Source organism: Dromiciops gliroides, chromosome 4, assembly GCF_019393635.1.
Source record: "Dromiciops gliroides isolate mDroGli1 chromosome 4, mDroGli1.pri, whole genome shotgun sequence".
NCBI classification, from domain to species: domain Eukaryota; kingdom Metazoa; phylum Chordata; class Mammalia; order Microbiotheria; family Microbiotheriidae; genus Dromiciops; species Dromiciops gliroides.
Window position 1 is genome coordinate 421,389,660 of NC_057864.1, and position 21,315 is coordinate 421,410,974.

General features: G+C 37.5%; 1 protein-coding gene across 1 annotated transcript in view; it reads right to left on the reverse strand.

Moving 5' to 3' along the window:
• The window catches only part of DPYD (dihydropyrimidine dehydrogenase), a 1,058,206-nt gene that overhangs the window by 139,983 nt on the left and 896,908 nt on the right, over window positions 1–21,315 (reverse strand).

Sequence of the window (21,315 nt, forward strand, 5' to 3'; positions counted from 1 at the left end):
GATGATGATTGAGTTTTTATAGTGCTGTAAGGTTTGCAAAATTCTTTACAAATATTATCTCATTTTATCCTCAAACATACCATAGGTGCTGTTATTATGCTCATTTTACAGACGAGGAAAGTGAAGCAGACAGGGAGGGGTTAAGTGACTTGCCCAAAGTCACATAGCTAGTAAATAAACAAAGATCCCCCCAACTGTTTTTACCACAGATTTTGTCTAGTCTAACTCCAACCTGGCTATCAGTAGTAGTCTACTTTCATTCATGTCCTGATTGATTTCTAAACAGTCCTCGAAGGTGTTCTTGACTTTCTTCTGAAATCACTACCCCTTTTTACATGCTTAGGAGATGAGATTGCCTTGCTTCTTACTCTCAATAACTCAGTTAATAAATCTTGAACAATTGCCTATTTGTGCAAGAAACCGTGCTAGATTTGGGGGAAACAGAAACAAAGTGAAAAAACTTCCTGCCCCCAAGAAGAATCAGTTAGTTATAGAAAAGACTATAAATTATAGGAAGGGTATTGAAGTATATTGGTAGAAGGAGGTCCCTATACCAATGCAACAGCAGATGTAGTCTTTGTGGTGGGGGAGGTCTTAGGGGGAGGAGGAAAAGGGAAAAATGGGAGGAGGAAGGAGGAAGAGGAAAAAGAAGAGAAAGGGAGAAGAAAGGAGAGGGTAAGAAGTAAAATTGCAGTGATCAAGGGAGACAGAGAAGGGTAGGTTGAAATAAATAGACTCAAAACTCTGGGATTCTCAGTGGAATTTGAATTAAAGGACAGAATTAGAGCTGAGGTCTTCCTGATTTGAAGTCCTGAAGTATATTCACTATAAGTAATTGGTAGCAGCTAGATTATAGGTCTTGAATGCCAGGAATATTTCTTTTAGCAAAGGAAGCACTAAAGACTTTTGAAGGAGACTCATATGATCTACATGATATTTCAGGAAAGTGAATTTATTGGTGACACATCAGATGGAGTGGAGGGTGGAAAGAATGAAAATCAGTGAAGTCAGTTAGGAACTTCCTGCAGGAGTTCAGGTGTGAAGTGATGAGCCTGAACTAGTTGGTGGCAGTGGGAATTTAAACAGGAGAAAAGAGTGTCAGACACACCAAGAAAGAAAAAAAAATAACAGAATTTGGTGAAGAGAGGGAACTCAAAGATAAGACTGTAGAGTCAGCGGCAGCTAGGTGCCACAGTGGATAAAGCACCAGCCCTGGATTCAGGAGGACCTGAGTTCAAATCCAACCTCAGACACTTGACACTTACTAGCTGTGTGACCTCAGGCAAGTCATTTAACCCTCATTGCCCAACCAAAAAACAAAAACAAAACTAAACTCGTGGAAAAGGTGGAAGGTAAACTGATAAACAATTAATGCAGGTACATGGAGATGTAGGATGGAGCAGAGGTGGCAATAGTTTTAAGTATCAAAAACAGGAGTACACATATTATTTTTGAGATCCAGGGAACCACTGGATATGGTTGAAAAGAAAAGTGTGGTCAGACTCTCACTTTAAGAAAATCACTTTAGAGGCTCTGAAGGACATATCAGAACGGGATAAGACAAAGCAAGGAGACACATTTGGAAGTTATTTTAATATTTCTGGCAAGATGATGCATGTCTCAACAAGGGTTGCATGTGTATGAGTGGAAAAAAAGAACATATGGAACTGTTGTTTAGGAGACAGAAATGACATGAGAATAAGAAGTCAGAGATGATGCTGAGGTTGCTCTCCTGGGTGCCTGAGAACAGAGTGGCATAAAGTGGTTGTCACATAGTAAAGGGATAATAAATGCTTTTTCCTTTATTTATTCATTTCATTCATTCATCATTCTTACTCACAAAGTTTGTCAAATACTTTTCAAAGAGAGCGACGGTGATTCCTTTTAGCTTTCTCTTTTCTAAGCTCTATATGCAAATGATGTGGACTCTAGTCTCTTCATATCATCCTGGCTACCCTCCTCTGGATGAACTTCCACCATATCAAAGTAGTATCCAGAGTTGAACACAACACTCCAAATGTGGTGTGACCAGGGCATGGTACAGTGGTACTGTGAGAGCCAAATTAGATATACAGAGCATTAATCTCCCCCTTTAACTTTCCTTAAGGAAAAGGAGCCACTGAGCTTTAATCTATGATGGATCAGTTTGTTTTTTTTTTTATTTTATTGCTTGGGAATTAATTAGACAAGAGTTGAAATCAATTAGGGAAATAAGGAACGAAAAATACAAATGAATAATCTTAGGTCTAAGCTTAGTCTATTCCTTTATAAAATTCACTGAATCCCAAACTGCCCACCAGACTGCGAATTTCTGAAAAGACCGAACATCAAACCACATACATTCCTTTCAATCTCACTCCGTCGCTGTTCATCGCCAGAGAGAACTTCTGTTCCTGCCCGCATTGTCTTTGTTTTGAATACCACGCTCATATGTTTCATAAAATAACCCAACATCACATTAGCTTTTATCATCCAGTCAATGATCATTTATCAAGTATTATGGGTTAGGCACTGTGCTAAGCGCTGGTGATACAAAGAGTCTTTACCCAGAGGGAGTTTACATTATAATAACGAAGATACAAAAAACATAGTTGCTGCATACAAGACATATCCAGAATATATATTCCAGAAAAGGGAATCTGAGAGAGCATGGAATTAGCATCTGTGGGGACTGGGAAAGGCCACCTGTGGTAGGTGAGATTTTTATGGGGTCTGGGAAGAGGCCAACAAAACTAAGAGAAGAGTTGAATGATTAGAACATTCCAAGAATGGAAGACAGTCAGTACAAATTAATAGAGACAAAAAATGGAATTTCATGTTCAAAGAAATGGTAAGTGATCCACTGTCAATGGAATATAAAGTATATAGGAGAAAATAAAATATAAGTAAACTGGAAAGATAGGAAGAAGACAGGTAATGAAAAGCCCTACATGCCAGAGGAGGTTATATTTGATTTTAGGGGAGGGTTAATAGAAGCCTTGGGACCTTAGGAACAGAGCAAAAGGGAAGGGGTGGGTGAGATGACCCCTGCTTTAGAAAAATAACCATGGCAACTGGCCAGACCGTGGGCTGGGGTTGGGATACCAGTTTGAAGGCTGTTGTAATAGTCTAGGAGAGAGCTCAAGTCAATAACAAGTAGTTATAAAATGGCTTCTATGTGCCAAGAATTGTGCTAAATAAGCATTGGAGAACAAAGAAAACCTCTCCCCGCAAAGTAAACAAAGACCAAAAAGTCAAGTCCTACTCTCAAGAAGTTCACAGTGATGAGAGCCTGGCAGGTATGTGAATAAATAAAATAAGAGTGTGGCAGGTATGTGAATAAAGAGAAGAGGACATTATTAGAGATGTTATAAAGAAAAAAGTAATAGCCCTTGTCAACATAATGGGTTTGTGGGGTGGGTAAGAGTGAAAAGTCAAAGATGACCTTAAGTTTGTGAGCCTGGGTCACTGGGAAGATGGCCATGACCATTAATAGGGAAGTTTAGGAGAGGAAAGAGTTTTGGGGAAAAGATAATGAGTTCTGTTTTGGATATATTGAGTCAGAGCTACCCATAGGACATCAAGTTTGATGTGTCTGACAGGCTTGTGTTAAGGTAGGACTGGAGCTCCGAAGAGAGATTAGCAATGCATATAAAGAGCCAGGAATCATCTGTCTAGGGATGGTACTTGAATCCAACTTTACCAAGTGAGAGTTCATGAAAGGAAAAGAGAAGAAGGAGCAGGAAAGAGCCTAGGAGGAAAGCCACAATGAATGGGCGTGATCTGGATGGAAAAAAACAAACAACAGGGGCAGCTAGATGGCGCAGTGGATAGAGCACCGGCCCTGGAATCAGGAGTACCTGAGTTCAAATCTGGCCTCAGACACTTAACACTTAACTAGCTGTGTGACCCTGGGCAAGTCACTTAACCCCAATTGCCTCACTAAAACAAACAAACAAACAAACAAACAAACAAACAACAAAGGAGACTAACTGGACAGATAGAAGCAGAACTAGGAGAGCACCCAAACATGAAAATTTAGAGAGGAGATAATATGCAGGAAGATAAGATGATCAGCAGCATCAAATGCCACAGAAAGGTCAAGAAAGTTGAGTATTAAGAAAAGGCCATCAAATGTGACAATTAAGAGATCACTGGTGGGGCAGCTAGGTGGTGCAATGGATAAAGCACCGACCCTGGATTCAGGAAGACCTGAGTTCAAATCTGGCCTCTTTCTTGCACTAGCTATATGACACTGCGCAAGTCACTTAACCCTCACTGCCCCTCCAAAAAAAAAAAAGAGAGAGAGAGAGAGAGAGAGAGAGAGAGAGAGAGAGAGAGAGAGAGAGATTGATCGATCACTGGTAAGTCTGGTGAGGGTAGTTTCAGTTGGCATGTTCCACTGTTGACTCATTCATCTTGTAGTCCCCTAAAATCTCTGTATTTTTCCATAAAAATTGTTACCTAATTGTGTTTCTTCCATCTTGTATTTGTGATGTTCATCTTTAATACAAGTATACTTACATTTCTTTCTATAAAACATCATCTTTTAGAATAGGGCCTGATAGAAGTATAATTTCTGATTTATGAAATCTTTCAAATACTCTGCAATCCCATTCACACTTTCAGTACACAAAATGTAATTTATTTCTTCCAAGGGACATTTGGGGTGTTATGATATTTCACTGCCTAAAAGTAATGTAATATCATGGAAAAGCCACTAAACCAGGAAGCCAGAGTTTGAGTTCAACTCTCACTCCCTATCAATTAGCATCATGATCTTGAGAAGAAAAATCACTCTCTCTAGAATTCAACTGAATCATGTGAAAAAGAAGGCATTGGACTAGATGCAGCTAAGGTTCCTTATGAATCTAGGCTTCTGAATACTAAAGTCTATTGTTCAGTAAATCTCCATCTGCCCAGTGTGAGCCAAATTTATTAGCACCTGGTATCTCAGAACATGTAGGGATTGGCAGGAAAGCGTGACTTGAACATGGGCAACATCATATAAATTAGAATAAATACATTAGTTTAATATGGTCAAATGACTTTTTCCACTTATCATTAAGATCCAGTGCACCCCTCCCCCCTTAAAATTGTTTCATAATTTCCCAGGTTTCTTAAAGAACACATTGATCATGTGACACATTCATATTAATATCTCCTCTCTTTACTCATCTTAATCTTTACTCATTTAATACATACTACCGGTTAGCAGAAGGCCTCATTTCCTATTTTGAAATGCTGTATGTTACAACTGTTCAGGAAAGAGCATGGAGTTACTATAAAATATGAACGAGAACATTTCCTATAAAGCCCATTTACATTAAACCAAAAATCTGTTCCTTAGAGAGAGCAGTTTGAGCATTAATTAGACCTGTTCTACCTTCCATAGAGTTGATGATTTTATTTTAGAGCAATTATAAAGAACATCATTATAATTTCCTCCATGGGTTCTTTAACTGTAAAAGTCAACGGATGCTTTATTTAAACCTCTTTGTTCACTGAACGGTTCTATTTTTTTTTTTTGTAGTGTATGGGTAATACTTTTACTACATGGTCTTAAAATAGGATGCCCTATTAACATGAGAACTCTGATTTTTGAAAAAAAAATCTCATGATGTCAAATGTTTTATAGGATGTTCAAGCGTGTTGTAAAAGCCTAGCTCTGCTAGAAACCCAAGAATATTGTATGAGAAAATGTACAGGAAATAAATAATGCAGTGGGAATATAGTGTAGTCAGAGGCAGTTTGGCTTAATGCAGTTCAGCTACTGTACCTACTGAACTCCTTGCGGCCAGGGACTCTTTTCATTTTTGTCTTTGTTTCTGGAGCATCTCATAATTGTGGGCCTTTAATAAATGTATCTTCTAGATACCAATCTAGGTACTGTGGGGGATAAAAAGATGAATGAGACAGCATCCCATCCTTCAATGAGCTTGTATTATCTGTTGGAGGTGATGCAATGAAAGAAGAATATCAATAGCAAAAGTCTAAGTTTGGATATGAGGATGTCACATTAATAGATAATGACTGGAGGCAGCTAGGTGGTGCAGTGGATAAAGCACCATCCCTGGATTCAGGAGGACCTGAGCTCAAATCTGAACTCAGGCACTTGATATTTACTAGCTGCATGACCCTGGGCAAGTCACTTAACCCTCATTGCCCCCCCCCCCCGGAAAATATATAACAAGTGTCCATAATAAGGCGGGTGCCACTGTCTTTGGTCATAGGCAGACCACATTTGAAGTGGTATTTTCCATTTGGGGTATCAATCAATCAACAAGTATTTTTAAATGCTTACCATGTCCCTGGTACTGTGTTAAGTAGTAAGGATACAAAGAAGTGGAGTGGGGTTGGGGCAGGGGGAACAGCCAAACTTCCTTGATCTCAAGGAGCTTATGTTCAAATATGGAAGCCAAAATGTCAATTGTTAGATCTATACAAGCCACAGATAGAACAGAAGGACGGTCATCTTAGAGGGGAAGGCCCTCACAGCTGAAGGCAGTGTAGTAAGGTCAAGAAGTCCCAGAAAAGCATTCATTCAGAAGGGCTGTCACACTTTAGGAAGGGCATTTGCAACAGGAAACCGATTGAGAGGAGGGTGATCCAGATGGTGAAGAGACTGGAGAGATATGGCAAAGTTTAACCTAGAAAAAAGACTTGTGGGGAGATGGGAGGAGTGTCTTCATATACTTGAAGGAATGTCATGGAAAAGGTTCTGGAATACGGACCTCCCAGCATCTGGGCTTTGTAGTTAGTAAGTACAGCACCAATGCTTTGAGGAACTTCACTTCCATTTGACTCCATTTCCCACGTGCTACCCTGTCTGCTTCAACTCCACTGAACAAGATGCCCCTCCCAGGATAAGCCTGCCATCTAAACTCCATCATTCTAAATTTACCATCAGGATGCTAATTCAAACCCTCGTTGACACCACCTCCCACAGCCCCTCTCTCCTCTGATTGGAGGGCTGGAGAGGGGAACACCAAACTCCTCCCAATGCCTTCCTTTAGAGAGGGCACAACCAGACTCAGCTCACTACATGTTGCATCTGCTGCACTGCTCAATTTCAACTCCATGGAACAAGATGCTCTGCACCAGTATCCCTTGTTTTCTCTCCACCTTTTCTTGACACCTTTTGTATGTTGTCTGCTCCTTTAGATTATAAGCTATTTGAGGGCAGGGACTATCTTTTATTAATTGTATCTTCAGTGCTTAGGATGGGGCCTGGCACATAGTAGGCAATTAATAAATGTTTATTTGATTGGACTGGAAAGAACAAGGAATGATCTTTGGAACCCAGCCCAAGGGAAGCTACTGTTGTTTGATTGTTTTAGTCATAGCCAACTCTTCGTGACCCCACTTGGGGTTTTCTTAGCAAAGATACTGGAGTGGTTTGTCATTTCCTTCTCCAACTCATTTTACAGATGAGGAACATGAGGCAAACAAGGTTAAGTGACTTGCCCAAGGTTACATACCTAATAAGTGTCTGAGACTGGATTTGAACCCAGAAAAATGAGTCTTCCTGACTCCAGGCCTACCACCTATCCAAGCAGATTCAATTCAACCGTGGGTGAAGAACAAATGAGATTCTAAGGAGCTAGAAAGTTCGAGGTGAAAAGAAGGGGGCAGTGTAGCAGAATGGGAAAGGCTTTTGGAGCGACCGGAGTCCAATTCTGACATTGCTACTTTATTGCCTATGTGACATACCTTAAATGAACAAAACAAAACAAAACAAAAAACTCCAAAACCTTTGAAATAATATATTTAATGTGAAAATAATTTTCTGAGTTAGCAATTCACAAAATTTTTTAAAATGTACAAATATGCTACTGAACTTTGTGACAGTGCAACGGAAATCATATTTTCCTGGGCTGGTTCACCACGGGAGAGGGAGAGTGGCCTCCTATGCTGCCTGGCCTTTAGTAGCTACCTATAGTTTTAACTCACAGTAAATGTTCCATTTTAAAACTCAAAGCAAGTAGCATTATCTCAAGGTAAATGTTCCTTTTAAATGGGTTCATTGTATATGACATCTCTTAATTGTTTATTTAACAACTCTAATTAGGATGGCTAGAAGCTCTTAAAATGTTTTCTTAGGATTATAATTTTTAAGTTCTTTCCAATGGAGTCTGCTTTATCTTTCCTCACATCAGGGCATCAGGTCCCATTAAAAGGGTCATTACCACCATTAATTATAACCACAAATGTGAATTTCTATGTTGATGAGTTTCTTTGAAGTAAAGTAGAAGAGTCTCCTATACTCTCATAAAACCCTAGATTTAGAGCTCGAATAGACCTTAGAATTCAGTTCAATCCTCTTCCTTTACAGATAAGGAAACTGAGACCCAAAGAAGATGAATCAAGTTCAAATAGGTAGTAAATTGCAAGGCTGGATTTGAACCTAGGGCCTTTGGCTTTGAATTCCCTCCCATAAATACCTGTGACAATTTTCTGAGTATGAAATTAAACTTTAGGATTATTTAGATTAGCATTTTTTTCTGTTCATGGTCTGGATTATTCTCTAACATGGTTGTAAATACATATGAAATACATATAAATACAAATACTACATTCATGGGTTTTTCATTTGATGTTTTGGTTATTTGTAGGAATTTTTGGAGATTTTCTCTGCACTGCAGAAAATTGTTGATTTGTGTATGTAAAGAAATGAAAAAAATTCATTGTCATAAATGTGTTAATACTGTATATTATTAACCTATTTTATCATTTACTACCATAAGGATATATACATAAAGTTATCACAGTTAAATTTTGTTAAGTTTCAGTGTGCTTAAGAATTATGGGATACATACTTTCTTTGGGAGCCTCCACTTTGTCTCTCTACCACCCAGACTCAGTTACTTGCTCCTCAATAATCTTTGTATCTTGAGCATTTTCTAGGAGATGTTGATGTTGCTGCAGCTACACTGATGGCAACAAGGACCCTGAATAGTCTGGGTACAGTGTTTCATTTCACCTACCTACCTTCCTTCCTTCCTTCCTTCCTTCCTTCCTTCCTTCCTTCCTTCCTTCCTTCCTTCCTTCCTTCCTTCCTTCCTTCCTTCCTTCCTTCCTTCCCTCCTTCCCTCCTTCCCTCCTTCCCTCCTTCCCTCCCTCTGAACTGTTAAAAATAAATGTTTGGGGTATGGCCAAAAGTTATTTGTGGTTTTTCACATTTATGGGGATCCTTCACAAATTTTGAGGGACGACTATAGCTTGCAGTATTTTTTTTTTTAGTGAGGCAATTGGGGTTAAGTGACTTGCCCAGGGTCACACAGCTAGTAAGTATTAAGTGTCTGAGGCCGGATTTGAACTCAGATACTCCTGACTCCAGGGCCGGTACTCTATCCACTGTGCCACCTAGCTGCCCCTGCAGTATTTCTTTTGACACTGATTTATTCATATTTTTTAAACACTTGCCTATTGGGAAATAGCTTTGGAATATATTTGTGTGTATACACACATACATATATGCACACAGCATATAGAATTTAATGTATATATGCACATATATGTATATGTGTAAATATACATATATAACACAGAAGACAAACACAAATATTTTCCTCATTCAATTATTCCCTATTTATCCTACATGCATTATATTACATACATTTTATTAAGGCCCAAACTTTTTGATTTAATGTAATCAAAACTATCAGTTTTATAATTTATAATAGCTTCTATTACTTGTTTAGACAAGAATATGGCTACCCATTTCAGTGAGAGCAATTCGATCTGCTTCTCTTCTCATTTTTATGGTATGATGTTTAAATATTAAAGTCATATATCCATTTTTAATTTATTGTGGAACACAGTGGTGTCTAGGTGACCGTGGATACAGTGCCAGGCATGGAGTCAGGAAGACTCATCTGCATGTGTTCAAATCTGGACTCAGACACTTACTAGCTGTGTGACCCATGGCAAGTCACTTAACCCTGTTTGCCTCAATTTCCTCATCTGTAAAATGAGCTGGAGAAAATGGGAAACCACTCCAGTGTCTTTGCCAAGAAAATGCCCAATGGGGTCACAAAGAGTCAGACAGGACTGAACAACAAGAACAGTGTAAAGATTCTGATCCAAATCTAATTTCTACCAGTTTCCTTTCCAGTTGTTTTTTTTTTTTCAGCAGTTCTCATCACATAGGGAGTTCTTTCCTAAATAATATATATTTTCAATTCCATTGTTTTTTATTCTCTCATGACTAATCTGTTCTATAGACTTCTCTTTAAAAAAAAATCTGTAGTATATGGTTTACATAATCTTTTATAATACAGTTTGAAGCCCAGAAATCCTATTATCCCTTAGTGCCCCTTCATTTCTACCTCTGCTCATCATATCCCTTGATACTCTAGATCTTCTGTTTCTCCAAATGATAGTTATTATTTTATCAAGTTCTTTAAAGTTCTTTGATAATTTGACCAGTATAGCATTAGGGGAAGGAAAGAAGAGTGGGGCAATCATTTATTAATTGCTTACTATATGCCAAGCATTGCATTATTCACTTTACAGATATTATTTCAGTTGATCCTTTATTAAAACTGTAAATTAACTTTGGCAAAATTATCATTTTTCTTATATTGGCATACCTCAGCCATGAGAACTGAATATTCTCTCAAAATATTTAAAGGTGCTTTTTTGTTATTTCTTTAAGGAGCAATTTGAAATTAAATCTACCCAAGTATTGAAAGTGTTTTGGTAAATTGATTCCCAAATATTTATTAATTTTGTAGTTATTTGGAATGGTATTTTCCTTTCTATATATTGCCTTTGGTATTATTATTACTACATGGACATGCTGTTGATTTTGTTGGTTTTATTTTTTAGCTTGCTACTTTACTAAAACTCTAAGTTGCCCCAATGACTTTCTTTGCAAATACCTTATGATTTTCTAAGGTATCATTAGTAAATAAGGTTAATTTTTCCTTCCTTTACTCCTGTATTTATTGGGAAAGCTTCTGGTGTATTCTAGTTGCATATGATGATTGCTTTTGATTTTAGATACATTTTATGTTAAATAAATTATCCTTTATACTTTGTAGGGATATATACATATATATAATGAATATTTATAAAAATGAATGTTGTATTTTGTCACAGGCTTTTCTGTATCATACAATTGTGAGATTTTGGAAGTTTTTGGTTTTAATATGATTAAATATGATAAATTAATATGATTTAATATGATTAAATATATTTATTGTTTTTCTAATGCTGTATCATCCTCGCATTCTTAGCATAAATCCAATGTGGTCATAATGAATGATTTCTTGAATGAATTGCTGTGATCTATTTGATAAGATTTTATTTAAAATCTTTGACTCAATATTCATTAATAATTTGGTTGATAGCTTTCCCCCTTTGCTTTATCCATATTAGGAATATATTTGTCTCATAAAAAGGATCTGGTAAAGTGCTTTATTTTACTTTTTAGAATAATTTGTGTAATGTTGGTGCTAATTGTTCTTTTAAAAGTTTGATAGAGGGAAGCTAGGTGGCACAGTGGATAGAGCACTGGCCCTGGATTCAGGAGTACCTGAGTTCAAATCCAGCTTCAAACACTTAACACTTACTAGCTATATGACCCTGGGCAAGTCACTTAACCCCAATTGCCTTACCAAAAAAACCCCAAAAAACAAAAACAACAAAAAAAAAGTTTGATAGAATTCTCCTGTGATAATCCTTCAGGAGCAATAGTTCCTCTTATTCTTGTAGTAGTTTCTTTATAGCAGGTTCTATTTCCTTTTCTGAGATTTGATTATTTAATGATTCCAATCTCCTATTAGTTTGAGTATTTTATATTTTTGAAGGTATTACTCCTTTCCAAATGTCCATTATGCATTCTGGTAATTCTTTTTATTTTAGTCTTTTGCAAAGAATTAGCATTTCATTTTGTTTTTCTCTTTTTTCAGTATTTCCTCTTTGTTGTTTATATGGGGTTTGCTTGGTGTTTTAATTTTTTAAAATGCATATTCAGTTTATTAATCCTCTTCTTTGCTATTTTGTTAATGTATGTTTTAGAGCTATATTTCTTCACCTGAGAACTACCTTTGCTGCATTCCAGAAAATTCATGTTATTTCTTCATTATCATTTTTTTCACAGTTATTAATCATTTGACTTTTTTTTCTTTGCCTAACTTGCTCTTTAGGATTTCACTATTAACTTTCCATTTGTATTTGTCTTTTGTGTTCTAAAATTACTGCTTTTTTCTTATAGTCTAAAAAGATTTGCTTACTATCTTTGCCTTCTTATTTTTATTTATAATATTTTTGTGCCCTAATAGTCAATTTCTGTCAAAGTTCTATGTAGTGCTGAGAAACACATTCTTTAGCAGTACCATTTAGAAAACATCATAAGTCTTTATGTGTAGCTTCTCCAGCAATTTGTTCAATTCTTTATTTTCCTTTTTGTTGAAATTTTAGTTAGATTTGTTCAAACCTGTGAGAGAGGAATTAAAGTCTGTTACTATTATTGTTTTACTATCTATGCTTTCTTGTAATTTAGTTAATTTTCCTTTATTAATTAAATGTTATAGCATTTGGAGTATATGCGTTTAATGTTGATATTGGTTTATTGATATTTGGTATAATTAAATTTTTTGTTTGTCTCTTTATTACAAATTCTGTTTTTTACTTTATTTAATAGCATAATGGAAACTCCTGAATTTGGGGATATACCCAATACATACTGAATTTTGTTCCAGACCCTCATTTTTATTCTGTTTATGTCTTTCCTTTTGAGGTGTGTTTCTTGTAAGCAACAGACTGTACAGTTTCATTTTCTTATTCAATCTGTCACTTTCATTTTATTGGTTTATTTAATTCATTTACATTTTATGTTATGAGAATTACATTTGTATTTCTCTCTATTTGACTCCTATATTGTTCTTTTCCTCTGAATTAGGATTTTGTTATCCTCTCCCTCTTTAAAGACAGCATATTTATAGTTAGTTTTGCTTAATTGACTTTAAGGTAACTTATTCCTGCAGATTTTTTCTTACCCTCAAGCTACATACCCTCCTATTCAATAGTTTTGATCTTTTATTTAACTTATTGTTTTGATTTTCTCTCTTCCCTTTACATAGTTATCTAATTATTCCCCTCTTTTTTCATCTGATTAAATCTCCCTTTCCACTCTTCTTCAAACTTTTTTGTTAGGATTTTTTAAAATTCTATGCCTTTTTCTAAAATGAATTTCATTTTTTGGTTTTCTTCATTCTTTCATATTCATTCTAAACTGTGGTTGCATGGTCCTTATACTGATCTACTCCTTAATTATTTTCTGAGCTCCTCAGGGCACTAAAGCTTCAAATGTACAGAATTTGAATTTTTTCTTCTAAATAACTTTTAGGTTACTTCCTTGTGGAGTTTGCCACTCTTCCCTCTTTTTTTTAAAGTTGTGTATCTTTCTTAGATATGTCATATCAGTTCCTAGAGAGGATAGAAATACTGCTCCATGGCAAAAATGTCCCTGTCCTTCTGCTTGTGTGTTCTAATCCTACTCCCCACCCCTCCCACCACCTATAATAATTATTTTCTGGGAGCAGCTAGGTGGCTCAGTGGATAAGGCACCAGTCTTGGATTCAGGAGGACCTGAGTTCAAATCCGGCCTCAGACACTTGACACTTACTAGCTGTGTGACCCTGAGCAAGTCACTTAACCCTCATTGCCCCAGAAAAGAGAAGAGAAGAGAAGAAAAGAAAAGAAATTATTTTCTATTTGCTATAGAATCTCCTTTCTGGGTGGTCTAGACCCTCCCATCCTTCTTGATTCTGTTTGTGCCCTCCTCCCTGTAACAATTGGAATGATGCCACCTGCTGGAGACTTACGAGAAGGCGCCTGAGGGCAAGACATGTGGCTTTTCTTTGGCGTCAGGAAGTGACATTTGCTTGTGGGAGGAAGAGGAGGCTGGAGCTCTCGCTCTTTCTTTTTCGTTAGGACCCTGGTGGAGAGCAGAGATAAAGATGTGCTTTCCCTTTGCTAGGTAGATGAATCTAGGCCTTTCTCTCTCTCTTCACCAAATTCTTATTCTCCTTAATAAATGCTTTAAAGTCTAACTCTTGCTAAAGCTTATTATAATTTACTGGTGACCACTCATTAGATATTTTAGACAGACTAGTGAGAATTTTAGCCCCTTACATCCCCTACCTTGAGGAGCTCTCATCTCCCTTCTCTTGAGGTAGGATGCTGACTATATTGTTCTTTTAAAATCATCAAAACCATGAGTATTATCCATCCCCTAAATTAGAGTGCTCAGGTCGTTATACAGATTGAAACTATTCCAACCTATGTCTGTTCCCAAATCCTGTTTACAATGACATCACTGAAAAGTGATCACTCAGACTTCAATTGAAAACCTCAAGTAAGGGGTAGCCCATTCTCTTTAGAGACAGCCTAAGGAAGGTTTTCTTTACATTAAGCTCAAATATGCCTCCTTTCAGCTTCTGTCCTTTTCCTAGTCTGGTTCTTTTAGATAGAGCTGAACAATTTTTCCTGTTAATAGCTGACTCTCCTATTCCTTCCCTTATCCCTTCATAGAGTACATCAACCTATTTTCATTATTTTTAAAAAATGGATTAATGCCTTTGGGACTACATAGTAGTCATTAAGTACAGTGCATTGTATTTTGAAGGCTGAACTTTTTCAAAGATTGGGTATATTCATTGTTAAATGTCTTTTGGGGGCAAAAAATGGGAAGTATTCTTCAAGGCTCGACTCACAAGGAATTCTAGAATCTGAGCCATGCATCTGACAAAAACTATAAGCCTTCTTCATTGAGGCTGAACTATGGCTGCTGAAAAATGTTTTTGGTGAAATGAATTTGCTGAGATATCCCTGAACTATTGAAGAATATCTCCCTTTATATTTAAAGGCTTCCTAGAAAGGTTAACTCCATGACCTGCCTCCTGTTCTAGTTATGTATTTAACTATCATCACTGTCAAAGATAATGCCTTGTATTTGTGCAATGTTTTACAGTTTTCAAGAACTCTCCCGTACTTTATCTCATCAGCTATATTTTTCTTCAAGTGATAAGATTTTGGCATTTGGCAAAATACCGTTGTATTTACCTGAAAAGGAGAAGGCTTATTTCAGCTTTGCTGAATCACTATGAAATCACTATGACAAATGGCTACATAAATGAAACCCTATTATGAAATACTTCATAATAATCCTGTGAGATAGACAGAGCAGGAATATTATCTCCATTTTATGGAGGAGGGAATTGAGGTTTGGAAACTTTAAGTGAATTGCCCAAGATTTAAGAATTTTTGAAATCCTGGAAGAACTAGAAACTAGTTCTTCAGATTCTTAGTACATTGTTCTTTTAAGGACATCTCATTGCCTTTGCAGAAAGGTTATGATGATAAGGGGGCAATAAATGCATCACCATCATCATGATTTATGATCAAATAATAGATCTTAGGGGCAAGAGGATAGGTGCTATTTTAAAAAAATAATCAAAACTATGAGCCCAGAGGTCATACACATTGAAATTTTTTCTTTAGAGATAACGTCAGTTTTCATCAAAGTATCAAAGAGACACTAAAGTCTTTCCATGAATCAAATGGTGGTACAGTGGAAAAAATGCTGGGCCTCGAGTCAGGAAGACGAGTTCAAATTCAGGCTCAGACACTTACTAGCTATGTGGCCCTGAACAAGCTGCTTCTGAACATCAGTTTCCTAATCAATAAAATGAGGAGAAAAATAATTGCACTACATTATTCCAAGAGTTACTGTGAAGAAAGCACTTTGCAAATCTTAAAGTATATGTCAATGCACTATTAAAATGGAAAGGACCTTTTTTATCATATAACAAAATAATTCAATAAATTGCCAATTTTTTTTGTGTGTGAGGCAATTGGGGTTGTGACTTGCCCAGCGTCACACAGCTGGTGAGTGTCAAGTGTCTGAGGCCGGATTTGAACTCAGGTCCTCCTGAATCCAGGAGTAGTGCTTTATCTACTGCACCACCTAGCTGCCCCCCTTTTTTCCCCAATTTTTTTTAAAAGGGTAGGAATAGAGGCTCCAGCTGGTAATGAGCATATTCCTTAATAGATACAAGTAATAACAGTTATAACTATTGAATGGTGTTTTGTAACTTTTAGATTTCAGTATCTGAACTATTATTATGCCTTTTATTTGGTGAAGAAATGGAGTTTTGTCTGGATCTTTGCAAAAAATTGCTGAATTTGTTCACCGGCAATGCCAGCAGAGTGATCAACCTGTGTCTTATACTTCACATAGATAATTGGAATGCTGACATGAAGAAGTTCAGCAAGAGTCAGAAGTGCAATGCCATTGAAAACTGAAGACAGTGAGCTTTAAGGTATCTACCATATCTTCCACGAAAAAGAGAGCGTTGATGAGACCGAGAGCCCACTGACATACACCATAGCAGCAGTCACATAATTATGCAGTTTCCAGTGACAAAGCAATGTCTACCTCCAGGTAGGTTTTGAATGGATAACCCTCTTTTTCCTTCTGGACCCTTATTCCAATACTATCTTTCAACAATAACCACAATGTCAACAGAGACATGGAATGCTATTTTAAAAGATACCTGTTTAGGGGGCAGCTAGGTGGCACAGTGGATAAAGCACTGGCCTTGGATTCAGGAGGACCTGAGTTCAAATCCAGCCTCAGACACTTGATACTTAACTAGCTGTGTAACCCTGGGCAAGTCACTAAACCCTCATTGCCCTGAAAAAAAATGGTGCTGGTTTGTAACCTCACCAACTTGTGAACACAAGAAATAATAAAAATTAGGCAGTGAATTTGCAAAGTTGGTCTATGTTATTTTGGAAGCCAGTAATTGACAAGAACTACTATCAATCCATCAGTTTATTAACATGTTAAGCTCTGGAGAGACAAAGAAGTAACAGTTCCTCTCCTCAAGAAGCTTATACTATATATGAAGGCATGTATATTTATACATATATGCAAAATCAATGCAAGGTAATTTAAATTTTTTTTGAAGGGGAAGGCACCAGCATTTAGGGCTCTCAGGAAAGGTTTCATGTGGAGAGTCATACCTGAACAAAGCTTTGAACGAAGATAGGCATTCTAAGAGATGGGGAAGGAGTGTATTCTAAGAATAGAGGATAGTCTGTTCAAAAGTATGGAGAGCAGAAAAGCACTATTAAGAACCATATAGAGAGGGGCAGCTAGATGGAGCAGGGGCAGCTAGATGGAGCAGTGGATATAGCACCGGCCCTGGAGTCAGGAGTACCTGGGTTTAGATCCGGCCTCAGACACTTGACACTTACTGACTGTGTGACCCTGGGCAAGTCACTTGACCCCAATTGCCTCACTTAAAAAAAAAAAAAAAAGAACCATATAGAGGAGCAGCTAGGTGGCGCAGTGGATAAAGCACCGGCCCTGGATTCAGGAGGACCTGAGTTCAAATCTGGCCTCAGACACTTAACACTTACTAGCTGTGTGACCCTGGGCAAGTCACTTAACCCCAATTGTCTTACCAAAAAAAAAAAAAAGAACCATATAGAAATAAGCTCATATAGCTGAAAAAGGAGTTGAACTGAAGGGCAGCTAGGTGGCACAGTGGATAGAGCACTGGCCCTGAAGTTGGAAGGACCTGAGTTCAAATCTCACCTCAGACACTTAATAGCTGTGGGACCATGGGCAAAGAATTTAAGCATAATTGCTTTAAACATCCAGGGCCTTTCCTAGTCATCCTGATCTATATCTTACCACTCACTGGACCCAGATGGCTTTGGAGGAGAGAGCGAGGCTGATGACCTTGCACCTTGCATAGACGTCCCCCACTTAAATCCAATTCACTGCAAATCATGACATCACTTCCTGATGTCATTGTTCTCTTTGGAGAACCAACAACAACAATTTGAATTGAAGTCAGGATGACCTAGATCCAAAGTCAGCCTCTGACACTTACTAGCTATTTATCCCTGAGCAAGTTGCTTAACCTCCCCAGGACTTATCAACTTAAGCAATAGGCAGGGTTCCATCTGCATCGGTGGTGGGAATTACCACACCTGAAGTTCCCTACACTGGAAAAAAATCACAGTTCCTTGTGTAACAACAATAGCTGTCACCTGCAAAATTCCATATGGCAGAAACATGTTATTCTCTCCTGGAAGACAGGAACAAAACATGGAAATTATAATTTTATAAAGAAACAGGTGAACAGACAGTCATGGGAGCTATGTGAGCATAGAGAGATGGATAGGGCTGTATTTGTATACTCACATAAAGCCACAAATCTTGGTTGTTCTATCATATTAGCTTCCATTTGTTATAGATGTGCAACATCAAAGCTCCAACGTCCCTATATATTGCATTTAGCAGTAATGTAACTGACTACGAGCAGAAATCAAAGTGAGAGTTTCTAAGTAGTTTCCTGGCAATTGAGACAGCAGGCCCTTTCATCTGCTCTGTAACTGTGACAGTGCATTGATTTAAACTCCTTCTGAGATCTCAAATGCTTTTATATTCTCAGGTCTCTCAGGCAGCTACTTTTTTTTTTTCCAAGTGATAAAATTCTAGCATTCGGCAGAATACCATCTTGTTTCCCCCAAAAGGAGAGGGCTTATTTCAGCTTTGCTGCTAAACGGTCCAGGATCACTAAGTAAAATGGCCTTCCAAATGCCATCCTATTAAGAAATCTGCCTTTGACTTTAGTTTCCTATGTTCTGACCATAGCAAATGGGATAAACAACAAATAGCCCCTCAGATACTTTTCAAAGGTTGAGCTCAGAAAAAAGCCCAAGTGGATAAGCAGTTCTGCTTATTAATTTTTCAAAGTTGCCTTTGAAATGCTGCTCATTGATAGACCCTAAAGGTAAGAGAGTTATTTAACCATTTTATTTTGCATATCATGCATGTCATTGTCAAGCCGGTATTACTTATCTTTTTCGACAACTTCTTAAATGCTAAACTCTTGCAAATTCTAAATACATAATGCCATTTTTAAAAAATCAGGAATTCATGGCACTTGAGAGATTATTTCTCTATGTCCATCTATGGTCACTGTCAATGGGATTCATTTCTTGACTTGGGTCTAGGTGGTCAGCTTAAACAAAATAAGTGATTTTTAAGGCTTCTTAGACAGTCTAGACCAAGTCTTGCAGACACAGAAAAGAATCTGCTATAGTCAAAGCCATTGTATAACGGCAGTGTAGGAGACCCATTCCACAGAGGTTCAGAATATTAGTCTTGAGGCTGCTCACCTTGTCAAAGGCATAGCTAGGAAGAGGGCAGGCCTGGCTAATTAGTGAAAGAGATGTGCTTGGCTGACCAGATAGTCTCCCTCTCCCTCTGTGGATCTATCTTTTACAAGCTGAACTCTAACTGAAGTTAGATCTCAATATTGACCTGAACTAAATAATAATAATACTTTGAAAAAAAAAAGCCTTAGAGAGAGCCAGGCCCACTGGCTCTCCTTTATGTGAGTCCAGAAATAAAATGGAAGAATGTGACTCCCTGTGTATGGGCAGGGAATGGGGATAATTGCCCTTCATCTTCAAAGGTAGAACTGCTGCTGGTCCCACCTCCCTGGGAGTGGGAGTCCAGCTGAAAAGACTGAGGTGAGACCTGTAGTCCTGTACATACTGAGCTTGTGTGTACCTTGTTCCTTTGGTCACTGGCTGTAGCTGCTGTTTCCAGCAGCTCCACCTCTGTTCAGTAGACTGGAGAATGCTTCTGCTAAAATGATCTGACTACTGTACCCACTTACTGCCAGCTAATTCTTAATTATTATGCGGTTACACAGGTGGTGGTGCAAATGTTTGCAGGACTGGTTGTGCATGTTCAGCTTCTCCAATGATAAGAGTGGGGTAGCACCAGCAAACTAAGCATCCAAACAATAGCTTCCAGATGACTAAAATCCACAATTTTAGGCAATCTCTCTTTTTTTCAATAGAGTCAACACAGCTGGGAAAACTTGATTTATCCATATCATTTACTAAAATGCCACATGGAGTTTGGATTGCAAAAGGGAGACCATTCATAATGCCCAGAAAGGAAAATCCTATTGGGCAAATTAACCCGTTGGAATGCTTTTCTTTCTTTTTTATTCTGGACCTTGAAGATGGATATGGGTAAGTGGTCACTTGGGATAGAGGTTCCAGCAGAGAGAGTAATTTGTTTATAGCAAGGAAATCATATCATATTTTCAAAGACCTTTGATAATACTTCCTATCCCAATTTAAAAGAACTCATTTCAAGAGTAGGCTCTGTGGCTAGACCTTTATTGGTCAAAATATCTTATTTATGAATTCCATCTGTGGCCATATCAGTAAACTATATCATTTAGTAAGACTACATTAATATATTACTTTTTACTTCCTCTTTGAAAAAAGTAAGAAATGTACCAAAAATGGTAAAAAGAACTAGAGTCAAAAGAGCATGACACAGGCAGCTAGATGACGCAGTGGATAGAGCACCGGCCCTGGATTCAGGAGTACCTGAGTTCAAATCCGGCCTCAGACACTTAACACTTGCTAGCTGTGTGACCCTGGGCAAGTCACTTAACCCCAATTGCCTTACCAAAAAAAAAAAAAAAAAAGAGCATGACAACAAATGCTAGAGAGGTTAACTCTAAAGAAAAGTATAAAACAATGCCAAACAAACAGCAAAGACTGCCCTATGGGACCCGTGATCCAAGTGCCCCATTACTGTCCTGGAGTAGTAGCCTTGTTCTTTGTTACTGTGGCTGCAGCAGTTTCTGAGTCAAAGAAAGCATGAAACTAACTGAAAGTTAGGGGTTATTCACACAAAAAACACATCAGAATTCATCATAGTCAGTAGTTCCATATTAACCATCCCCACCCCATGCCATATGGAAATGAAGACTTCACTATAGGCTCTTCTCTAAGAAAGGTAGTTTCAGAAGCAACTTAGTCAAAGAATTGAAACTAACTAGACATCACATAGACATTCACCAAAGAGCTTTGTTAGTCACCATCAGTAGTCTACCCTCAATAGAAATTTAGTCAGAATTCCCTACCCTTCAAGAAGGGGAAACTCAAGCATCAAATTTTCATAGTAGAGTGGTGTGGAACAACAAAGTAATTGAGGAAATGATTTAAAAAAAGAAATTTAATACAATGAAGACATAAGAGAATTAGGATAAAACTTAGAAGAGAATAATTCTATTATAATGCTAAAAGAATATGTAATAGTCACAAAGATTTTTAGACCTTAGGTCTAAGAAAAGGAATCAATAAAAATATGGAATGGAGGAGATAGTCTAGAATAGAAAGTGGGAGAAAATTTAACACAGCAGCAAAATCTTAGGGAGGAAAAAAGAATAGAAAAAACAAAAGTCAATGTTAAAAATTAATATCTGAACA